This window comes from Lissotriton vulgaris, chromosome 10 (genome assembly GCF_964263255.1).
Source record: "Lissotriton vulgaris chromosome 10, aLisVul1.2, whole genome shotgun sequence".
Taxonomy (NCBI): Eukaryota; Metazoa; Chordata; class Amphibia; order Caudata; family Salamandridae; genus Lissotriton; species Lissotriton vulgaris.
In genome coordinates this window covers 516,222,028-516,247,861 of record NC_141698.1, presented here as the reverse complement: position 1 = coordinate 516,247,861, position 25,834 = coordinate 516,222,028, and positions in this window count along the sequence as shown.

Here is a 25,834-nt window from a genome sequence, read left to right as displayed (position 1 = left end):
AGGAAGGGGAACATAATTGCATCGATCTAACTGAATATAGCACAAAACCCCGTCCAGACATCCGTGAAATAGCGCTACTTGACGGGGATAAAACAATGTTCGTGGATGGCTCATGTTTGAGACATGAGAGTGGAAGTCTAAGTGCTGCTTATGCTGTGGTTACACTGACAGGAGTCGTCGAGGCATCTTACATGCGCGAGGTGAAATCTGCACAAGTGGCAGAGCTCATCGCGTTAACTCGAGCATGCAAGAGGGGAAAGAACAAAAGAATTACTGTTTACACAGACAGTCAGTACTGTTTCGGGGTTGTTCATGACTTCGGCCAATTGTGGTTACAAAGAGAATTCATGACTTCCTCAGGCACACCTATCAGAAATGGGAAGGTGGTGCATGACTTACTGGAAGCTATCCAATTACCCAAAGAATTGGCTGTGGTCAAGTGTGCGGCTCACAGATCTGGAAATGATGATGTGACTGCCGGTAATAGGTACGCTGACCAAATTGCACAGTTTTGTGCCCGACACCATATGTCCCTACAAATTGCCCTGTGGGATGGAACCAGCTGCCAACTTATGTTGTTTGATAATGTGTCAACGTGGGAAGAATTAAAGGAGATACAACAAGCCACAGACAGGCAAGAAAAAGGCAGGTGGGCCGCAAAGGAATGCGAGTTGAGAGAAGATGGTGTGGTGGTAAATCCGGCTGGGGTGCCTGTACTGCCTGATAGTTTGATCGACCCCATGGTCAGAATGATACATGAGCCAACACATATGGGAAGAGACGCGATGTGTCGGGTGTTTGAACAAGTGTTCTGTAATTCAAAGTTCAGGGACCAGGCGGAAAGGCTTTGCCAGAGGTGCCTAGTGTGTCAGCAATTCAATGCAGGAAAGAGGACAGTAGTAAAGCAGAGCACTATTGGAAAGGCAGTAGGGCCCTTCGTTAGAATGCAGGCAGACTTCATAACCATGCCCAGATGCAAAGGATATAGATATGTCTTAGTCATAGTATGTCTATTCTCCAGGTGGGTGGAAGCATATCCAGCTAAGAAAAATGACGCTATCACCACAGCCAAATTATTGCTCAGGGAGTTGATACCTAGGTATGGGATCCCAGAGACGATCGAAACGGACCAAGGTGGGCATTTTGCCAACGATGTCCTAGAGGAACTCTGTAAAGCATTCAAAATTAGGCAAAGATTTCACTGCGCCTACCATCCAGAGGCTTCTGGGGTAGTGGAACAAATAAATGGCACCCTGAAGTCCAGATTGGGAAAAATGTGTGATTCCACAAAAATGAACTGGATAGAGGCTTTACCCCTGGTGCTGATGAGTTTGAGAAGTATCCCGAATCGAAAGACTGGCCTAAGTCCCCATGAAGTGTTGATGGGAAGAGTGATGCGCCAGGCATGGGTACCCGGAAACAAACTGCTAAGCATTTCTGATGATATGGTGATAGAATACTGCAAGCAGCTGGGTGACCAAGTGCGTTCTCTCTCTCAGCAGATTGGAGAGACAGAAGACGAGTGGCCAAAGGATCCAGCACACAATCTGCAACCAGGAGACTGGGTGGTGTTAAAGAAACACACCCGGAGCAGTTGCCTGAAGCCAAGGTGGGGAAAGCCACGACAAGTGATCCTCGTCACTACCACTGCTGTGAAGTGTGCTGGTGTACCGAAGTGGATCCACGCCAGCCACACAAAGCGGGTACCTGGAGAAAACGCGACTGGAGCTGAAGGCAGCGCAGCTGAAGAGGCTTCCGAGGAAGAGAGTCCGGAGCTAGCTGACATCGAACTGCCGAGCACAAGTCGAGACGTTGAATGGTATCCCGCCGACGAACCAGTTCATGACCCAATACGAACCCGGAAATATTCTTACTTAGACAGTGAGTGGGATAGTCCAGGTGAGTCAGAAATAGAAGAAGAAGGTCAGGTCAACGAAAGCCACAACACACCTGATCAGGACATAGGCCAAGTAGGGGCAGATCAAGACCTCGAGACTCCTGCTGAAACTCCGGAGCCGAGAAAGGGACAGTTAGAAGTTAGAGCTGACGTTCATGCAGAAGAAAACGAAGAGATCGAAGAGCATGAACAGGAACAGATAGAACTAGATCAAAGTGCTCAGACAACGGAAACAACAGTAACCAGAAATAAAAAGAAAGTGCGATTTGAATCTGAGCAGGGACAAATTAGCGACCAGGCAGAAGAAATAGACGAAAGACCTGGAACTAGTCAGACAGGCAGGAAAACAGAGGTGCCACAACAAAAAGTGAAAAGAGTGCACGAAGAAGGCGAAGTCTCCTCAACCACTGGGAGGCACGGAGGAAGAAGTGCACCCCGATACGTCAAGAGACTAAGGCTCAGACTAAAGACAGTCGAAGAAAACGATAAAGACCGAAAACGGGCTCAAAGTGAAAGAAGTGCAGCCCAAGGCAAATCGCTGCGAAAGAGCGACAGAATAAAGAAACAAAACCGACTGTATCGGAGCCCTGAGTGGACGTACTTTGTGTTGGAAGAAATTGACGAGCCACACCACAGTGGCAACAGTGACAACGAGTCCATTGCTGATCGGAGTTCGGACGAAGACCCTCCGTGAGAGAACCCCTGAAGTGAGCCTTTGGTACAAAGGAACGAAGAGGGGTAGCAAAAGCCACCTGTAAGCTAAAAATGTCTGATCCGAGTGTCTCTGGGAGATCCCGGTGTGGGTGTCTCAAAACCTGTTGTAAGATATGCTTGTGTAGTGTAGCTATGCTAATAGTAATGTGGATAGGACTAACAATTTTTCTACCCTTTATGATAAGTAAAGATCCAAACTTGTCCCCTACTGAACCCGAAGCAGTAGATGTAGGGGTTGTACAGACTGCAGAAACACCACGAAGACTAGAAAGACGCGACAAAAGAGTAGGACTGACACACACACGACCTAATTTAGAAGCACCAGATGAGGATGGACTACATTTTCACAAAATGAGAAACAGGACGCATCTAAATGTTTTTGCTAACTTGTTAGTGCATTATGTAGAAGCTATGGAAATAGAGGACTGTTATGTCTGCATGAAGCTACCAACCTCAGTGGCTGAAGGCGTGACATACCACCATCTACCTTTGACCTATGGAATCTCCTGTAGTATATTAGCTAGCTTGTTCTATAGAAGCACCTTGCAGTACTATTATTCAAATGATGACGTAGTATTTTCTGAACTTCCTGTTAGAGGACATTTGAACCGTGTACATACTACAAATGACGTGACCCGCTATATGGGAGAATATTTCCTGACTATAGGTAACATAGACTTAGATCAAGCAAGAGAAGACAATCTGACCTGTTCACTGCAAGAGCAGGAAAAGATGTTTATAAAGATGGCAGACAGAAGAAGAGAAAAATTTCAGAAGAAGGCAAATGACGAGAAGGATAGAATCCCTAGGTGGGCTGAGCACATGGATAACACCTCAGAAGGCGAAGCCAGTCCTGCCTTGTTGCTGGATTTTGAAAGAAAGGGGAAACTTTGTATCCATAGGGAAAAGACAGAGTACTATAACAATGTATTCATCGGTTCCAGCGAGTGTGAACATAATTATAAGGTAATTGGAGGCTGGGGATTCAAAAATGGGTCAGAACCTGTGTTTCCCGGAATATACTATATATGTGGGAACAAGGCTTATTTCAAATTGCCGGATCACTGGTATGGAAGCTGCTACTTTGGCATTGTTTTCCCGAAAATATACCATGTGAATAATGCAGCTGGAAGCGATGATGAAACTAATGGCTTAGTGCGTAGTAGACGCGAAAGTGTAGGTGAAATTATAGGTGATATTTTTAGTGCACTGATACCTGGAATGGGGGTAGTTCTGAACACCCATAGAATCTGCAAACTGTCTACAGTAGTGGACCGGTTATCAACGGACACTGCTGCTGGTTTCCTGCTGGTCAATACTGAAATGGTTGCGATCAGATCAATGGTTTTACAAAATCGTCTTGCCCTTGACACCCTATTAGCAAAAGAGGGCGGAGTCTGTAGAATGCTGAAAGCGCAACATTGTTGCACCTACATTCCTGATAAAAGTATTGAATTAAAACAATATGTGAAGAACATAACTAATTTGGAAAGGGAACTCAAACCATTGGAGGTTGACAGTGCCTGGACGAGACTGACTGGAGGTCTCTCCTCTATAGGTAGTTGGTTTACTAACTTAGGTAGGAATATTTTGTGGAAAATACTGATGCCAATAGTTATAATAGGTGTGATTGTATTGATCATTTTTATCTGCTGCAAATGTCAAAAGTGCAAAAAGAAATATACAGTAAATCCGAGGGGGGTGAAAAGAAATATTGATGATTTAGAATTAGAAGAGTTGAAGAGTGCAATTTACAAAAAGGCGAAAAATGACCACTCTCATAGAGAAGCTGCAAGAAAACTCAACGACAAATTTGTTGAAATTCGGATGAGTGATGTGGATGAATGAGAAAAGTTGGCATCTGTTTCCTTCATGTAGTGATGATAGTAAATATCATCAAAGAGGGGATTGATGGAGCAAGGATTTGCCCGTAAAACGCCTTGCTCGTATGCAAAACCCTTGTCTAAACTGCATAATAATATTAACCTCGTTATTCGTCATTTATAAAGCGTTTTCCCAACACGCGGGTGTCCCCAGGATGCTTGCTTGTTTGTCTTTTCGTACTAAAACGAAGCTTGCACTGAAAATGGCTGCTTTGCCGAAATTCAGTCTGCGCATGCGTCGGTCATACCCATGTGATGTGACGCACTCGCATTCTGGAGGGATTCTGTGCTCATGCGCATTGATGCTAAATATGGCTGCTTGTCTCTCACCACGCTCTCTGCTTGCTGCAGCTGCTTTAGCCTATCTGTCTTTTTGCACTAATCCTTAATGCTATAGTCATTATAAAGTAAGGGTTGGTTAAGTTTTATCTTGGTATACAGTGCGATCATTTTTATGTATGATTTTAATTTGTTTTCGCTTACTTTTCATGTACCGCGTCTTTGTGGGCTGGGGCAATCATGAGCGGAGCCATACTTGAAGCTCTGCTGGGCACCGTCACATGACCGGAGAAAGTTCCAACTGCGCAGAAGCTAAATCTAGCCAGCTGGCTCCTGAAGCACAATGCGCCTGGGAACATCGCTGGGAATACGGAGTCTTACCTTGGAAAAAGCAATACTGTTGCTACCTATTGTGAACTGTCCTGTACTGCTGTATTCCATGCATGGGAACGTGAACTCGGGGGGCGGGTGTGCAAAATTGAATATTAAACATGTGAAAACTGAATTCTAGGAGGTGGTAATGACCGCACCACCTCTCCTGACCAATCACAATGTGGGAAACTGTCACTTGCAACATTAGTGGGTGGTCTAAGGGTCCCCAAAACCGTATAACTGCCCTAGTTTAGCTTAGGAAAATTGTCCGACTTGTCCGAGTAGCAGACCTGTCACTGACCCTACGATCTCAATAGGTGCTCATTCTGAAAGTGCTGCGGAGCACTTTGTCCATACTTTCCACAATCTCCTAAGGGGTGGAAAATCCTAAGTGCTGGCGAAGCACTTTGCTGGGGAATTCGAAAATCCAATCGGGGTTTCTGGCGGATTACTTGCAGGAGGGGGTAACGCAGGCGTTGCTGTCCGAAGCTGTGGGTGTTGGTCGTACCCTGGGAGGCCCAGTCCTTGACCCGAACCTGAGGGGTATCCTGTCCTTACTGTCCGTGAGCTGTACCTGCTCGCATTCTGGCATTCCCTTTCTGAGGGTCCCTGTCCTCGTCTTCCCAACTGACCCGTGGCCAGGGTTGGTCTTCAATCTGAACTAGGTAATTATTTGATTGTGGGTTTGCGTACCTCTATCTCTCTCTCTCTCTCTCCCTTTTATCTGATCTGGTAAAAGCATTCTTACCTGTGTCATTGCTTTATTGCCATTGCAATCATATGTGTCTGAATTTTAGTTGGTTCCTTCTCTTCCCCCCATCCTTTAGAAACTCATTGATTTTATAAACCATAGCATGTTCCCGTTTTTTCCCTTTTCCTTTAGTGGTTTGCAGTGAACTTAGCAAGAATAGCTTAAATACTTAGGTTAAGTACATGTTCTAGGTCTCATCCCCAATCCTACGTTCTAGTATAAAATTGCAGTGACTAGTTTTGTTCTAAAATTTCTACCTTTAGTTTTCCCATATATCCTAATGGTCATTTTTATGATACAAAGCTACCTATTGGTGTTGATTTTAATGTTTGATATATTACTCTGTGTATCGCTTATTATCTTGGCATCTTCTCTTTGAATTCTTATATAAAAATTTTAACTTCATCAGGTGTCTGTGGTCATTTTACAGAATTGTGGAAAGTATATTACTGATTTTAAAGTGTATTGGATGTTAGGCCTGTCTACTATTTTCCCTAATAGCTCCAGGTCCGTCGTAAGAATTGTGCCTGTGGTAAGTCGGGTACATGGTAAGCAGAGGTAAATCCAAACTCGATTACTCCTAGCAGCGTGCAGGAGGAGAAATCCTCACCCCGGATCACCCTACCAAATTAGTGGAGTAATAAAAGGTGTCTTTCCACGCCAAGGGCCCAGTGCGTGTGAAGGAATTGGTAACCCGGGTGACCTGGGGAAAACTGCGCGCTCTAGCAAGTTCACCTAGGTGAATGTGTGGTTTATGAGTAAAACATAATGAAACATACGCAGAATATCATGTGACAGTTCCTGGAAAGCCACCGCCATGGGGCGCATATCAACTAAGAAGCTATATAAATATTTTGTGCATAGAGGCTGAGAGTCAAACGCATAGTCCTAAAACCTCAGTGGCTAATAAACCCAGTTTCAAAGGCTCATTTCCAGGGAGAACCTACATAACCAGTGCAATTCATTCAACACATAGCCATTCTACTGATGCCAAACAACGTATGTGTTGAACTTGGCCCTCACTGCAGGGCCACCCCCAAACTTTTTGTCTTTACCCTTCTGTTTTCTCAACCCATTTTTGTTGCCGTTTAAGACTCTGCACACTTCATCACTGCCAACCAGTGCTGAAGTGCTTGTGCACTCTCACTTAAATATGGTAGAATTAGCTTACACCAAATTTGCACATTCTATTAGCTTGTAAGGTCCTTCTAAATGCACCCAGGGCCTGTAAATTAAATGCCAATAGTTGCCCTGCAGCATTTACTATGCCCCCCATTTAAGTACTCTGTTATACTATGTCATAGCTCTGCCATTGCAGACTGTGTGTGCTAGTTTAAATCTTTATTTCGGTTATAAATATCATAAAAGATACACACTTATTCTTCCTTGAGAGTGGACCCCAGGATACAGTTTTCATAAATTAAAAAAAGAAATATATTTAATACACCACTTTCTGAAAGACAAGTATCTCATAATGTACGTTTTAACCCCTTCACTGCGGCGGCTATTCTGCCGCAGTGCTAAGGGGGCGGGGCGGAAGAGCGACGGGCGCATGCTAGTGACGGAGCCGCTCCATCACCAGCGTCGGTTGCGCTGTGCTTATGACGGAGCGGTTCCGTCATGGCCCGCCCGCTCAATAGAACGCTCAGCGCAGGCGCGGAATTCGTGCCGCGCTTGAGCAGCGGGCGGGCCATGACGGAACTGCTCCATCATCAGCACAGCGCCACCGCAGCTGATGAAGGAGCGTTTCCGTCATCAGCGCTCAAGGGGTTAAACACAGAAAATATCACTAAGATACATCATTTGCAATATGTTGACTCCATTAGAACCAAGTTGAATAACTAAGGCAAGAATAAAGTGCACTGTGTGTGCAGTTTACAACTACCATTTCACCTGCCAAAATAAACTTTTAGCCAGACCTAAGCCTTCTTTGTAATACATAAAAGTCATCCCTAGAATAGACCCTCTTCAGGGTACTGGGCAGTTTGCAGTGTATTTTAAACATTGGACAAGTACTTTTAACTTTTACTTGTCCTGGTATTCAAAAACTCTTAAATTAGTTCTTTAATACTGCACAGTCTACCTCTCTCATAGGACAATATTGATGAGTTTGTCCTCGAACAAATTGTAATTTTGGATTTTAAACCACAATTACAAAAATACCACTTTTAGAAAGTTGTCATTTTCTTGTCCACAACCTTTGGTGCCTGCAGCCTGTATCCTGGGTCAAGTGACTAGGTGTAGCTGGCAGTTGGTCTTTGAGTATTACTGCCAGACAGTGAGACAACGGGGGAGTAGGTGTTGGCAGGATGGGCAATCTATCTCTGGCTTGATACGGGTGGAACTGTCACCTACACAATTACACATCACAAAGGCTCTGCCTCAGCACACTCACAAAGGATTTCACACTTGTATTTTGTGTCACAAGACAAGCTGGGGACACGGCAGGGAGGAAGGAAATTTCAAACAGCTCTGGGGATGTAACCCTCTAGAAATACCTCCGACTTTAAAACTGGCACCAAGGATAAACAGTGGACCTTCAGACCCAACTGTTCAGTATACTTATGGGCATGTGGAAGACTTAGAAGGATTTTTTGTGCTGCACTGCTTCATGAAGGACTGCTACTCTGCTGCTGTTGCCTGAGTGAAAAGCACTGGACCTGCATCTTGAATCCAGGACCACCAGGGTGACTCCAAGGGATAGTTGGCTTACCTCCTGTTCAGACCCTCAGGGACAGAAAAGGCTCCAACCACCTTGAAGCCTGCACCTGATCTCAGTCTGCTGTGAGTCTTGCACCCTTCAGTAGTGCCATCTCAGTCCTGGACCCTTGGAAGTAGGCCTGAAGGTGCTCTGTCACACCAACTATGCTCTTTTTAGCAGAACTGGGGCAGAACGACAAATCTCCACACAGCTGTACACCAGATATTTGGTGTGAAACGCATCCCTGGTGCAGCCCTGCAGTTCCTCGGAACTGCCGCTGCACTATGCATGCTCGATGTATTCTTGCTTTGCACCCGGCAGCTGTTTGGAATCATCACTGCTTGACACATCCCCAACGCAGTACCTTCCATTGCAACCCATAGCTCAGTGGAACTGCCGCTGAGTGGTGTATTTTCAATGCAGAATCTTGCACTGCTTCGCAACTAGGATTTAAGGTACTTTGTTCATCTGGCCTTACTCAGTCCCTCTATCTGGCCCACCCTCCATAGTGGCCAACCTGAGCTTGTGACTTTGTTCTTGTCCGGAACGACCAGATAACAAAAGTTGACACTTTGTGCTTTTAAGCACTATGTTTACCCAAATCCTTAAAATTTCAAATTTCCCGTTGAACCAATTAGATTTTTGTTCTTTTGGTGTTAAATAATATATAAAAATGTACTCTTTTTTTCTAAATTGGTGTGGGACTTTTCTTATGTTTTGATTTCGCTTTATTATTGTGTTAAGTGCTGAATAAATACTTTACACATTGCCTCTAGGTGAAGCCTTACTGTTTTGTGCAAAGCTACCAGAGGGTGGAGCACAGGTTAATTTGGGGTTTGCTTGTGTTTCACCCTGACAATAATTGTTATTGCTGCTTGAGTAGGGTTTCACCCCCGCTCAAACAGAAATTCCATATGCAAGCCATAAACATCATAGACCTTTAGACAAGCAAGTATAGCCAGCTAAGGAGTTCCCCCTTAGAAAAGAAACCCTTCATTCGAGGCATGCATGGCACCAATTACATTGTCAGGAGGAACCATCATGCCAATTGAATCCCCGAACTTCATGTACTACTGATATATGTACCCAAGTGCAACCCCAATATAGGAGACTAGAACTCAACAGGATGTTGCAAGACAAGGACTCATCGAACAAGGATACATCTATTTTTGTGTCCAATCTACACATCCCTCAGAACTTAACACTACACTATATTTTGCCGCCATACCCACTCCCCCTCCTGCAAGCTGGATATAGAATCATAATTAAACACTTGACATTAATGTGATATTGCTACCTTGCAGCTCAGGCCTTCCCCAGTCCCCAAACAATTGACAATTGCCTACATTGCACTTTTTATCTGTGTGCCTTAAAAAGACCGGGCCCATAAGTTCTGTACCTATTCTAGAATCACAACTTGAGGGATCTTTTTTGCAGCATGAAGTCGTAAATGGGAAACAATGTGTTATTTCAGCCAATCAATTGAACAATGATCCTCGTGGACACATAGTAACTACAGACAGCTATGTAAGATTACTTGATTTGTTGCAAAGCCAAAAAAAACTGAACATAAGGACACCTCAATATGAGAGTGTAGAAATACATTGGAATTAGCATGAAGCCAAATCTGTGTATCCAATTGAGATGATGTAGCATCAGTAAAACAATTAATTCAAGTAACAGAAAGCAGAGGATCAGAAAGCATGAGTCCAAATGACCCTGCATCGACGGCTGATGAATGGAAATCATTAATCTATCTCTACATGAACACTAAGATGACATCCTTACTTAAGCATCCTCAGGAAGAAGGATGAAAGGTGTAAGCATGTGGAGTCTTCCTAAAAAGTCTCTCCACCATCAATGGGTCATGTTGCATAAAGCTACCAAGGCAAAGCTTGCTCTAACATGCACTCTCTCTGAAGGCAAAGAAGAAGTGGGCAATTTCCCTAATCCCATCATCACATGTAGGTAGCTCTCCCAAGATTCATTGTGAATCACACTATTTGCTCTTTCATCTGCAACACAAAAGTGAGAAGAACAAATTCTACAGCACACATGAGATTTGACTTGTTAATTCTAAAGCGAGTTTCCAGAGAACTGCATTTAAGGACTAAAAAATTCAGCTAACATAAGAAAGCATCATAATAACTTTATGAAATTGCATAGAAAATAAGGCACTTTCATTTCAATGCATTTACCCACATGTAAAATTACACAATTATTAAACGCATTTTGTATATGAATAATTGTCAGTTTCACAACACAACTTCTTTACATTAGTGGTTTCTGCTCGTTACATTCACTTTCTACATTCATTCTCCACGTTACCCTTCGCCTAAGCACATCATGTTTCATATTAATACATTTCAAAATTCTAACACCTCATGCATGTTAATACACCAACGATTCAGAAAAGGGGGTGGTGATGAACAGAGTGTCTGAATTAAGCAGACCACTCTTACCCAGTCCAAAGATCAGGGCTTGATCCATCACCGTTATTTATCTCACTGCCCCATCCCAGCTCAGAACCTGGCTATATGCAAATCAGTCTGTCCCTGGCCCAGTGCATCATGGGAACAGGGCAGACTAAACTACCAAGCCAATTCTTCACCAGAAAGGAGACAAGCTACCGGGGACCGGTTTCTGGCATTTCAGCCGTCTTCGGCCCGGCTTGCTTGAATCCTGATGGAGCAGTGAGAAAGGGACTCATGTCTGAGTATACCCTGCCACACCTATAGTGGCCAAAAACGATTCAGAAAAGGGGGTGGTGATGAACAGAATGTCTGAATTAAGCAGACCACTCTTACCCAGTCCAAAGATCAGGGCTTGATCCATCACCATTATTTATCTCACTGCCCCATCCCAGCTCAGAACCTGGCTATATGCAAATCAGTCTGTCCCTGGCCCAGTGCATCATGGGAACAGGGCAGACTAAACTACCAAGCCAATTCTTCACCAGAAAGGAGACAAGCTACCGGGGACCGGTTTCTGGCATTTCAGCCGTCTTCGGCTCGGCTTGCTTGAATCCTGATGGAGCAGTGAGAAAGGGACTCATGTCTGAGTATACCCTGCCACACCTATAGTGGCCAAAAACGATTCAGAAAAGGGGGTGGTGATGAACAGAGTGTCTGAATTAAGCAGACCACTCTTACCCAGTCCAAAGATCAGGGCTTGATCCATCACCGTTATTTATCTCACTGCCCCATCCCAGCTCAGAACCTGGCTATATGCAAATCAGTCTGTCCCTGGCCCAGTGCATCATGGGAACAGGGCAGACTAAACTACCAAGCCAATTCTTCACCAGAAAGGAGACAAGCTACCGGGGACCGGTTTCTGGCATTTCAGCCGTCTTCGGCCCGGCTTGCTTGAATCCTGATGGAGCAGTGAGAAAGGGACTCATGTCTGAGTATACCCTGCCACACCTATAGTGGCCAAAAACGATTCAGAAAAGGGGGTGGTGATGAACAGAGTGTCTGAATTAAGCAGACCACTCTTACCCAGTCCAAAGATCAGGGCTTGATCCATCACCGTTATTTATCTCACTGCCCCATCCCAGCTCAGAACCTGGCTATATGCAAATCAGTCTGTCCCTGGCCCAGTGCATCATGGGAACAGGGCAGACTAAACTACCAAGCCAATTCTTCACCAGAAAGGAGACAAGCTACCGGGGACCGGTTTCTGGCATTTCAGCCGTCTTCGGCCCGGCTTGCTTGAATCCTGATGGAGCAGTGAGAAAGGGACTCATGTCTGAGTATACCCTGCCACACCTATAGTGGCCAAAAACGATTCAGAAAAGGGGGTGGTGATGAACAGAGTGTCTGAATTAAGCAGACCACTCTTACCCAGTCCAAAGATCAGGGCTTGATCCATCACCGTTATTTATCTCACTGCCCCATCCCAGCTCAGAACCTGGCTATATGCAAATCAGTCTGTCCCTGGCCCAGTGCATCGTGGGAACAGGGCAGACTAAACTACCAAGCCAATTCTTCACCAGAAAGGAGACAAGCTACCGGGGACCGGTTTCTGGCATTTCAGCCGTCTTCGGCCCGACTTGCTTGAATCCTGATGGAGCAGTGAGAAAGGGACTCATGTCTGAGTATACCCTGCCACACCTATAGTGGCCAAAAACGATTCAGAAAAGGGGGTGGTGATGAACAGAGTGTCTGAATTAAGCAGACCACTCTTACCCAGTCCAAAGATCAGGGCTTGATCCATCACCGTTATTTATCTCACTGCCCCATCCCAGCTCGGAACCTGGCTATATGCAAATCAGTCTGTCCCTGGCCCAGTGCATCATGGGAACAGGGCAGACTAAACTACCAAGCCAATTCTTCACCAGAAAGGAGACAAGCTACCGGGGACCGGTTTCTGGCATTTCAGCCGTCTTCGGCCCGGCTTGCTTGAATCCTGATGGAGCAGTGAGAAAGGGACTCATGTCTGAGTATACCCTGCCACACCTATAGTGGCCAAAAACAATTCAGAAAAGGGGGTGGTGATGAACAGAGTGTCTGAATTAAGCAGACCACTCTTACCCAGTCCAAAGATCAGGGCTTGATCCATCACCGTTATTTATCTCATTGCCCCATCCCAGCTCAGAACCTGGCTATATGCAAATCAGTCTGTCCCTGGCCCAGTGCATCATGGGAACAGGGCAGACTAAACTACCAAGCCAATTCTTCACCAGAAAGGAGACAAGCTACCGGGTACCGGTTTCTGGCATTTCAGCCGTCTTCGGCCCGGCTTGCTTGAATCCTGATGGAGCAGTGAGAAAGGGACTCATGTCTGAGTATACCCTGCCACACCTATAGTGGCCAAAAACGATTCAGAAAAGGGGGTGGCTATGAACAGAGTGTCTGAATTAAATATTTTTGTCCACCCTAAGCGTGGAAGGGTATTCTCAGATGTGAGACCCTTGCTCATTGCACCATCAGGATTCAAGCAAACCGGGCCGAAGACAGCTGTAATGCCAGAAACCGGTCCTCGGGAGCTTGTTTCCTTCCCAGTGTAAGAATTGGCTTTTGTAGTTTGGTTTGCCCTGTTCCTATCATGCACTGGGACAGGAACAGACTAATTTGCATACAGCCAGGTTCTGAAACTGGGATGGTGCAGTGAGCTAAAAAACGGTGTTGGATCTAGCCCTGATCTCTTGACTGGGTGAGAGCTTTCTGCTTAATTCAGAGACTCTGTCCCTCACCACCCCTTGTTGTAAATATTTTTGTCCACCCTAAGCGTGGAAGAGTATTCTCAGATTTGAAACCCTTGCTCATTGCACCATCAGGATTCAAGCAAACCGGGCCGAAGATGGCTGTAATGCCAGAAACCGGTCCCTGGGAGCTTGTTTCCTTCCCGGTGTAAGAATTGGCTTTTGTAGTTTGGTTTGCCCTGTTCCCATCATGCACTGGGACAGGAACAGACTAATTTGCATACAGCCAGGTTCTGAAACTGGGATGGTGCAGTGAGCTAAAAAACGGTGTTGGATCTAGCCCTGATCTCTTGACTGGGTGAGAGCTTTCTGCTTAATTCAGAGACTCTGTCCCTCACCACCCCTTGTTGTAAATATTTTTGTCCACCCTAAGCGTGGAAGGGTATTCTCAGATGTGAGACCCTTGCTCATTGCACCATCAGGATTCAAGCAAACCGGGCCGAAGACGGCTGTAATGCCAGAAACCGGTCCCCGGGAGCTTGTTTCCTTCCCAGTGTAAGAATTGGCTTTTGTAGTTTGGTTTGACCTGTTCCCATCATGCACTGGGACAGGAACAGACTAATTTGCATACAGCCAGGTTCTGAAACTGGGATGGTGCAGTGAGCTAAAAAACGGTGTTGGATCTAGCCCTGATCTCTTGACTGGGTGAGAGCTTTCTGCTTAATTCAGAGACTCTGTCCCTCACCACCCCTTGTTGTAAATATTTTTGTCCACCCTAAGCGTGGAAGGGTATTCTCAGATGTGAGACCCTTGCTCATTGCACCATCAGGATTCAAGCAAACCGGGCCGAAGACGGCTGTAATGCCAGAAACCGGTCCCCGGGAGCTTGTTTCCTTCCCAGTGTAAGAATTGGCTTTTGTAGTTTGGTTTGCCCTGTTCCCATCATGCACTGGGACAGAAACAGACTAATTTGCATACAGCCAGGTTCTGAAACTGGGATCGTAGAGTGAGCTAAAAAACGGTGTTGGATCTAGCCCTGATCTCTTGACTGGGTGAGAGCTTTCTGCTTAATTCAGAGACTCTGTCCCTCACCACCCCTTGTTGTAAATATTTTTGTCCACCCTAAGCGTGGAAGGGTATTCTCAGATGTGAGACCCTTGCTCATTGCACCATCAGGATTCAAGCAAACCGGGCCGAAGATGGCTGTAATGCCAGAAACCGGTCCCCGGGAGCTTGTTTCCTTCCCAGTGTAAGAATTGGCTTTTGTAGTTTGGTTTGCCCTGTTCCCATCATGCACTGGGACAGGAACAGACTAATTAGCATACAGCCAGGTTCTGAAACTGGGATGGTGCAGTGAGCTAAAAAACAGTGTTGGATCTAGCCCTGATCTCTTGACTGGGTGAGAGCTTTCTGCCTAATTCAGAGACTCTGTCCCTCACCACCCCTTGTTGTAAATATTTTCTCCACCCTAAGCGTGGAAGGGTATTCTTAGATGTGAGACCCTTGCTCATTGCACCATCAGGATTCAAGCAAACAGGGCCGAAGACGGCTGTAATGCCAGAAACCGGTCCCCGGGAGCTTGTTTCCTTCCCAGTGTAAGAATTGGCTTTTGTAGTTTGGTTTGCCCTGTTCCCATCATGCACTGGGACAGGAACAGACTAATTAGCATACAGCCAGGTTCTGAAACTGGGATGGTGCAGTGAGCTAAAAAACAGTGTTGGATCTAGCCCTGATCTCTTGACTGGGTGAGAGCTTTCTGCCTAATTCAGAGACTCTGTCCCTCACCACCCCTTGTTGTAAATATTTTCTCCACCCTAAGCGTGGAAGGGTATTCTTAGATGTGAGACCCTTGCTCATTGCACCATCAGGATTCAAGCAAACAGGGCCGAAGACGGCTGTAATGCCAGAAACCGGTCCCCGGGAGCTTGTTTCCTTCCCAGTGTAAGAATTGGCTTTTGTAGTTTGCTTTGCCCTGTTCCCATCATGCACTGGGACAGGAACAGACTAATTTGCATACAGCCAGGTTCTGAAACTGGGATGGTGCAGTGAGCTAAAAAACGGTGTTGGATCTAGCCCTGATCTCTTGACTGGGTGAGAGCTTTCTGCTTAATTCAGAGACTCTGTCCCTCACCACCCCTTGTTGTAAATGTTAATACACCAAGACATGATATGCGGGTGCACTCTACATGTGTGATTATAATGCACCCCTACAAGTAAAATGCAATTTCTGGTACATTAGGCTCAAACACCTCTTCCTAAACATGCAAGAAGACACAGTCAACCAATGCTAGAAATTTGTACTTCATCCTTTACATGCAATAAACACTAGCTAACAAATGCTCAACCAATTCCAAATGACAATTTGATGACAATATGTCTATTATATTTACTTTATCCAAATGTAGCAGAGAAAACAGATTAATTTCAGACTCCAATTGTCTCAACCTTCATTACCAGTGATGGCCTGTCCTATAGGGTGGATGGGCCATTCCCCCTACTTTTCCCCTGACAAGAAGAGTGTCTGTCAAGCTGAGCAAAGATCAGTGCCAAATACTCTTCTTGCTCAGGCCAGGCAGCCAGGAGCTAGACATGCGCTAATGTGCAGGCTCCTTGCTGACTGAGCTGAATTTTGCCGGGCTGAAGATGTCACAGCTCCTGTGGGCATGACCTCTTCAACCTGGCAAAGCCCCTCAAGGCGCTACCCCTGGTGACAAGGGGATGTGTCATTGATAGCCTCAGACTTGGGCGCTTCAGTTTTAAGACCTGAAATGCCCACGGCGAGGGTTTATCATTTTCACCCCATCACAGAATGGGGTTGGTTCAGCATTCTCACTCTGTGACGGTATAGGGACTGCTGCCTTCTCTCATTGGCTGACCTGAGGTTAATAAATTAAAGAAAGCAGCAGTCCCAACCATCCTGGGATCTCAGAGGTTTCCGTTCCAGAGAGCTGCAGCAGGAGAGTGTAATGGTTTTTAAATGTTTGGTGTGTGCATGCATATATGAATATTTAGGAGTAAGTTTTGTGGATATATGTGTGTATATGCATGTGTGTGAATGAATGAGTGTGAGTGAGTGTGAATGCAAGCACGTGTGGCCTGTCCACCACCCTCCCTGCTAAAATTACTGGCTGCAACTGCTTATTTCGACATAGACAATGTCTAGCAATTCTGCTTTTAGAGGTCCGATATACAAAGACATATTCACAAACTTGGATGTGCCTTTTGCACTATGACTGGTGTGCAAATGGTTATGTAATTTGCAATGCGATCTGCGAACATGTTGAATCACAAACTGCATTTTGTCAAAGCCTTAAAATTTGACCTGTCTAATGAATAATAATCAGGCAGGTCAAATGTGTGACCTCTTGTGATTGATTTCAAACACCTTGATGGCGGCTTGCAAAGGACCTCAAACCACCATCCATCCATTCATGTTCCAAAATTCTAAAATAATTTTTACAAGCTGACCGTGTTCATTAACACCTTAGCTGCTAAAGAGATTACCCTGCTGTGCTGGGCCCCTATGTAAATGGGTGTGGCCGTGACGGAACCATTCCATCATGAGCACAGCCCAACCGTGACTGATGACGGAATGGTTCCGTCACAAGCATCGAAGGGGTTAAAGGGAAAAGTGCTGTTTAAAAACATGTTTCCCATCTGGAAACATATTAGTGGAGTTCCCTAGGACCATTGACAGCCCTTCTTCCCCAAGGATGCCTAACACCCTCCCCAAAGAGGCAGCAGTCCTACTGCGACAGCTTCCCCATTGTGAATCAGATTCAACCCCTTTGAGATGTTGGCATTTGATTAATGGTCACAGAGCATTGATGTATCTCATTAAGATTCCCCAACTGCAGGATGATGTCCCTTTCTACATGCAAATCATAATAGAGTGCAAAGGCTTTGTATGAGTTGAAAAGACTTTTCCAACTTGTGAAAGGTGTCTTATATATTTCTAAATACTCTATTGAGGTTGTAGACCTAGGGTCAGATGTACCTACCTTTAGGATAGTGATTTGCAAATAGCGAGATTTACCGAATAGCTATTTGGTAATCACTATCCTTAATGTACTAAACTTTAAATTTTAAAATAGCGATTTCTACTGCGAAGCAAATGGACCTACCTTGTGAATATTAACAAGGTAGGCTGTTGTTTGTGACCCTTTAGGAATGATAGCCATCCCAGGGATGGTAGCCTATTGGGGTCAGCAGACCACCAGGCCTTTGATTACTTTTAAATGCAGCAATCTGATATTCTTAGTAATGCATCCTATGCATCTTGTTTTCCGTAAGGGTAAATAGAATGCATTTCAAAAGAAAAAAATGAAATGTTCAATGTCCTTTGTTTAAGAGTAGGCAATGGTCCATGAAACCTCTGAATGCTTTTGAAAAATAATGTATTTTACACTCCTAAATGCAAACGGATTCCATGGGAACCACTTTCAATTTGCGAATAGGTTACTAGCTCCTTTGAGGAGGTGGTAAAATATTAATGTTTTAGTGATTGGAATTCAGTTACAAAACATTAAAACATACCAATGAGTTGTGATATTTGGAAGGGATGCCCTAAACATGCCCCTTCCAAATACCAAATTGGAACTCAAATGCAAATTGCAATCGGTAACAAGTTACCACCGAATGGCAATCTGATGTTTGTAAATTTTACAAAGAATTTTTGAGGTCGCAAACGAATCAGGCTATTTGTGACCTTAAAAAAGCTTTGTACATTTGGCCGCTCGAAAATGTGATAATCACTGGGTTGACGTCCTTCAAAATATTTGGCACATAGAGCTCTCTGTCATTACTGTGTCTTTCTTTAAAATGAAGTGCAGTGTAAAATATTTCATCAATAATTAAGAATAATCCTATGTGTGTTGCAATTCATGATTTTAGGTTTCAAAATGTGCTTCTCACACAGTAATGTGCAAGGAAATTTGAAGATATATTGCAAAAGTCATTTTGCAATTAATAAGGGATCTAGTTTCATATTTCTTCCATTAGACCCTTCGGTCCTTTTACTTTAATCTGAAAAATGCGTACACCTTTGATATTGACCACGTTTGTAAGAATCAATAGTTTAAACCAGGTATCTTCCTCACTCATCAGGCTAAAAGGCTATCTGTCAACTAGGGGCGCTACTAAACGCTCAATTCTATATATGGATTTTTCCGCAGTAGCCAGGGATACGCAAAAGCCCAAGTCTTGTTAATAGTATGCTTCTTTCTATTTTTGACTTTGGTTGGCGATCTAAATCAATCCCAGCACAATTTATCATGATGTCTATTGCCTTTGGTCTGGTCACTTTGAGCTCATTGTGTGAGATGCCAACAGCCATTTATAAAACATTTTTTTATATTGGTGAAGGTGTATCCGCTTTTTTAAAATTTCACATCCTTTCTAGGAACCTCTGTATAGGCTTTATTTTTGTGCAACTGTGTTTGCCACAAACAAACTCTCCATAAGGTGTAATCAGAAAAGGGTTACATACATAACTGGTTAAATGCAGGAAGAATGTAATTCGATGTTGTATGTTTGCTATAAAAAGAGGTTTCAAGTACACTTACTTTTACAAATACACTAGTGTACGAAAACTATTTCAGCCACAGGGGATATAGTGGGGGACTCAAAGAAACATGGAAGGAATGCTATTGAACGTCTACCATTTTGAGAATACGATTGATGCTCAAAATACAGAAGTCATATTTTAAGCATAATGCAATCCAAGGAGATCCTTGACTAGGGATTAATATCTCAGGATAATTGTTGGCTTTTCCGTGACCTAAAAACTTCATAAATAGTCTTAAACAAACCCTTGCATGTGCATGGTACATTAAAAGGCAAGCAGGAATAAAGTCCAAACGTACCCAGTGGTGGCGATTTTAAATATTATACCTGAGGTGGCACCCCTAAACAAAAAAGTTGTTTGACTTAGACCTAACTTTGTCTCCTCCACAGTGCTCAAAGAAGACAATTTTCAACGGCAGATATTCTGAAATGCATTGATCCTCCAAATGAATCACTGAATATAGGTAACCAAATCCTTCCCTGAGGCATGGTTACAGTGGTACAATAGAATCCAGCACAATGAGCACCACAAAACCCATCTGTTAGCTGCAATGATAAAAAAAACGTCATTAGTTTTAAGCCTGAACCTGAAAAGCAATCATGAATTAAATATAGTAAATAAATGATGTATACTGTGCCCCCTGGAACTGAAGGATTGCTTCCACAGACTGGTGTAGCATCCATATGGGTTTCCAAAGCCAATATTCAGTTTGGTTGCAGAAGTTGGTCTCACCACATTCCTTCCAGGAACATATACTCGAACAACTCCCAGACAATCGTTTGGTGGAGGTTTAATGTTAAAAATCATGGTGACACATCTTTTTGCTATTGGGTCCCAGGCAATGTGTAATGTTGATAACCCAATGAAAGAAGTCTCTAAATACAGGCAGGTAAAATCAGTTAGTTTATTCCGTGGGAACCCATAACCTACAGGTCTGCTGACACGAAGACGCAGAGTAACTGCTGCCCTAAAAACCCAGGAGAGATGGAGCTCTAGAAGACATGGCAGATGAACATTCTGGTAACTATGGCAAGCATTAATCACAATGAAGGGGAGAGGTCAAAATATTTAAGCAACTCCACCTCCCGAACCCCCAAAGCCACAGTTTTAACACACAAGAATGGGTGTGGAGACTAGAAATACATGTATAACAGCACGAGACAGAAAAACACAATCGTTTTGAAAAACTGCCCTCACTCACACACCGAAGTGTGTGACATGTTTCATTATCGGGTCTGCTTACAAAACGCCCTGGTGTAGCCACAGTCAGGGCGGAGCATAAGGGAAGGGGTAGAACGTAAAAAATCACAAGACACAACACAAAAACAAATATGCCAAAGACAGTGATGGAAAGGTGAAAATCACCCTGTGACTGGGAATAGTGATACGACAAAGTGCAGTTTATGGACAGTGCTTTAAAACTGGTTTAAGGATAACAAGCAAAACTTTATTCATAGGTTCCTCCCCCAGGATTAAAAAAGAATAAGATAGGTAGTGTTTAAGTGAGACTATTAGGTTCTCAAAACACCCCCCCTACTACTGCTAGTGTCTAGACACTAGCAGTAGTAGGATTGTGTTTTTCTGTCTTGTGCTGTTATACATGTATTTCTAGTCTCCACACCCCTTATTGTGGGTTAAAACTATGAGTAAGCAACAAGACAACGTGGCAACTACAATAACAACAACATTGCACTGCATTGCTATCATACAAGAGCACAGTCAAATCACCTGATTGTTGGAAAGTGTTTAGGCTGACCTAATGGGGCAGAGAGTGCATCCACAAAAGGGATCGTATTGATATGCTGGCTGGAATCTACATACCTCTGAGCAACGGCATCAAACCCCCACCCCCATCTCCAGCAGACTCCCATGACTCTCATTCTTATTACTAATTATCTTTCACTTCAGGCCTTGCCGAACTAGAACTCAACAATAAGATGGGTGGTTTATCTCATCATGATTATAGACCTTTTTAATTTAAAATAATGGCGCCAGCCTAACCCTTAGCACCCACCATGGGTGCACTGGCCATTAATCTTACTGGGCAGATTATTGATAGTTCAGTTACTTCATAAGCTGCTTGGAAAGTCTCCTGCTGATTTAGTTGCTTCACTACATGTGACCCACAACACATTCCTCATTCTCCACCAAGCTACGGACTGCTCCTGCCAGCAGAGACAAAATACAAAAATGTTGTTTCAGTCTTGAAGCAGACAACAGTATTACCTAAGCTGGATTTTTGGAACAGTCGACTTCCACACAGCTCGATCATACTATGGTTGCTTTTAGATCAGGGCTGATGGTGCACTGGATAGACTACACCATGTGATGGTAGTGCAGAGGGCAGCCGATGGCAATGTCTGCCAATGTACACAGCTCCAGTGAGGACAGGTACAGTGATGTATCATTGATAAACAGAAATAGAGGCCTAGATGTATCAAGCCGTTTGCGAATCGGAAAGGCCGAAATTCGCAGAATTTCAGCCTTTGCGAATCGCAAATGGTATATTTGCATGTTTTGGCATGCATCAAAAATTCGCAAATTAAGGAATCGCAAAAATTAGCGATTCCTTATTTTGCCATAGCATTTAAGGAATCGCAATTTTGCGATTCCTTAAATGCTATGTATGTAGCATTTTTCAATTGCGAATTTTGGTTAAGAAATCTCAAATTAACACCAACTTGTAGTTGATGTTAATTTGAGAATTCTTTTAAAAATGCACAATTTGGCATTTTTTAAGGTGGCATGTGACGCACACACATGCCCATAGGGCATGTATGTGCGCCATATGCACACACATGTACATTTCAGGGGTGCAGCAGGATGTCCTTGAGACACCCCTGCACCCATGAAATTATTCTCAAATTGTGATTAGCAAATTTCGAATCGCAAATTGAGATTAATATCACAATCATTCCTATGGGCCTACAGGCCCATAGGAATGAATGGGAAATTATTCCTTAATTGTGAATTCGCAAATTTTGAATTTGCAAATAAGGAAGATTAAGAAATCGCAAAAAAATAGCGATTTTTTACATACATCCCATTTTGCGATTTCTGAAAAGCGATTCCGTAAAATTCGCTATTTTGAAATCGCAAAATGGAATCTTGATACATCTGCCCCAGAGTTTCTACACAGGATTGAACGTCATATTTTCTTTAGAGTACATGCATTGCAAGATGATCCAACCAGGCCTGCTGTTCCAGCCCTGCTTTCTCCTATCACCAGTGCTTAACGTGTGCCACAGCCTACCAGTGATGGGCACCAACACTCTTTTTTGGGAACCTGGACTTAGTTTTCCTTAACAGCCTTTGACCCGGATGGAAGACATAGAAAGGTAGAAAGGCAAGAACGACAGAGAAAGAAAAGTGTAGGAAAATAGCGATAGAGAGAGAAAGCAGTAATGAAAAAAGAACCTGCAGGAGGAAGATAAAAATGCAGGAAGTGTAGGGTGGTGAATGACATAGGCATGAAGTAGAAAAAATACTATGCAGCCTTATTTTCTGGCACACCCTGCATTTGGATGTGCTGGTGATGTGATCCTTTGAAACATTTTGGGCCACCAATCAAATTAATAGAGATTAAGCCCTACCTGTGATGCCCACATATAATCGACAACACCCTGCTAGGATTTAAGGTTATTCCTGGTGTATTAAATCGCTCTAAGGTGTCAAACATATTTTGCTCAATATAATGCAATTAAAAAATGTGTTACTGATGGAACTATGAAAAACCGAAAAAGGGGATGTCTCAAATGAAAACGTTATGGAAAAAATGACGATCTCTGCTAACGTTCTTCAATTCATGATGTACCAATGAATTTGTAGGATGAGTAAAATCATGTGACTATTGTTTGTTCAGGAATACAGTACTTCACTTACAATAAGAATTAGCAGGGCCACAAAGCTTGTTTAAGGAGGCAAACTCCTGTCCGGGGTTGCCAAAAGTCTCGATTCCACCATATGCTTCTTTCTTCACCTCCGAAAACCTCCTCTCCCCTTATCACATTCTTGTAGGTTTTAGCTTCTTGCTTCCCCGCTCTGGTACATTTTTCTTTCGCTTACTAACTCTTTTCTTTTCTTTCTCTCTCTCTCTCTCTCCCCGAGTTAAAGTTGGATTACCGAAAAATGACTGCTGGCACCTAACAACCATAATCACCAGCGCAAACTAAGCACTGAGGTATCAGAATTATTTTATGACCGAGTTAATGGGAAAACATAATTTGTGGCACTAATGCTGTGTGGACTAGAGTTAATGGGTCTAGGACAACTATATGTACTTTATATTACCAGACTTGGGCAAAACACGCATTAATGGCTACACCCAGTAAGGAAAGTGAAGCTTCTGACAATATATATATTTTTTTGTGAACAATAACACATTTAACTTTATAATTGTGTCTTTCCCCTCACTGTTTGCGTTTATGTGAAACTAAAAAGGTCACATACTCAATAGAATATCAAGTACCAGAATAATATCCTGAAACAAGCGGAAAAAAATAAATGGATGTAGTTACAAAGTGAATGTGGTGCGTCAATGATAGGCATCCCAAATGCAATCTGACATGTGCAAGCTACAGTCTCATCACGGATGGTTAGTTATAAAGTTGGCAAATTGGCTTAGTGTGTTATTAGCAAAATACCACTAAAAAATGTAAGACTGAGCATGTTGTTGCTAAATTTAGAAGAAGCCAGTGGTGACTATGATCTGCAGTTCACAGCAGGCATTGTGACTAGATGGCATATGTGTGGGGGCAGTAGCTATAATAACCGTATGGAAAGCATATTTCGACTTTTTGTGTAAGTATCTGTTCACATAGCCATGCTATCTTGAAATAAAGCTCTGGGGGTCAGTGCACTGCTAACTGTGTCATGCGGCGTGGACAGTCGCCATCTGATTGTTGTGAAGTGAATCGCCTACCTACACTGCAGCAAGAAAATGCAGTAAATTTGTAGTGCTTTAAATACAACTTCTGTTTATCGCTCATGCTTGAAAGTGGATGGAGCGTAATGGACAATTTCATGAACTTTCCTGCTAATCCATTGTGCTTTGCACCGGAAAGTGGTATCCCACCCTCGTCGCCAAAATTATGTTGTGTTGTCTGACAAGAGGCAGAGCAGTAACTTTGAAGATTCTTTATTCGTCTTAGTTGCAGGATGGTATTCAAGTATAAGAGCCCACCAGGAACAGCTTGCCTGCTATTCAGCCCATAGTCCAACTGCCACACCACACCACACCACACAGGCGCCCAAACATTCCAATCATCTCCATCGCACGAACATTCCACTCCGAACACACACACTGGCTGAGCAGCTGTTATATCCTGCTTAGATATTCATGTATCTTCCCTGTTATCTTGGCTCCCCGCTGCTCAGCCAGTGTGAGTGTGTGTGTGGAATGTTGATGAGATGGAGATGAATGGGATGTTTGGGTGCCTGTGTGGTGAAGTGTGACAGTGGGAGTATGGGCTGAGCAGCAGACAAGTGGTGGGGCTCTTATACCTGGATACCATCCTGCAACAAAGACTAATGAAGAATCTTCAAAGTTCCTCGGCAACTTGTTATACATCACAACATAATTTTCAAAAATTTTGGTGGTGATCTGGAGACAGGTGTACAACTGGTCTCAAGGAAGATCAAGAGAAAAGAAAAAGAAGATTGTTCTACTGAAGAAATTTGCAGAGGATACAGAAGCTGACATTTAAAGTAGACTAAACTGGAACTAAAAGAGTCGACCCTGAGTAATACAGAAGAACATACAGGAAGCAAAACTTTAAAGGAATTTTAAGGAAACCTAAAGCAAGTTATACAAACTAAAGACAGATTGTCCAGCAGTCTTTCAGCCCCATCAGTGACCTCTACATCGGTCGGCCTCAGCAAGGGCATGTGTCTTTTTACATCCTATGTCCAGTTACAACTTGTAATGCACAGTTTGAAACCAGCAACGTGGTGCCTTGGTTCTTGGAGCCTCCTCAAGCTGTCAGTGATTGCTTCCTGCCACATTGCTCAATTCCAGGCAAACCGTTTGGATTCACGAGTAATCTTTGTCATTTACAGTTCGGGCAGCATTGGGCAAAGTGAACTGTTTGTCTGGGTATTTAGTCAACTCTACATCTCTACTGCATCGCTACGTCTATTTTAATGACTAGCATGTTGGGCTACATGTGAGTACATTGCAGTGTTTTACTTTAGCCAGGACTTTTTTTGACTAAACTTTAAAGTCACTGTTACAGTTGCACGCGGCATGCGCGAGGCTCACATGTTTGAATTCCACGAGGTATCTCAACCCACCAACTGTGACAATTCACAGTTCCAGCTCGATAACACAAACTGCACTGCACTGTTTGGTGCACACATGCACCTGAAGCCACCCGGCGCTTGTCACGTATGCGTGCCGCCATTTTTGTTTTGTAATGCACACGCGTTTTCATGATGTATTATGCACACAATCTTTGCCGCTACAGCACCCCGGGGATCATCACTTCAATCAACCAGAGGAACAAAGCAAAGGTTGAGACTATAGATGTT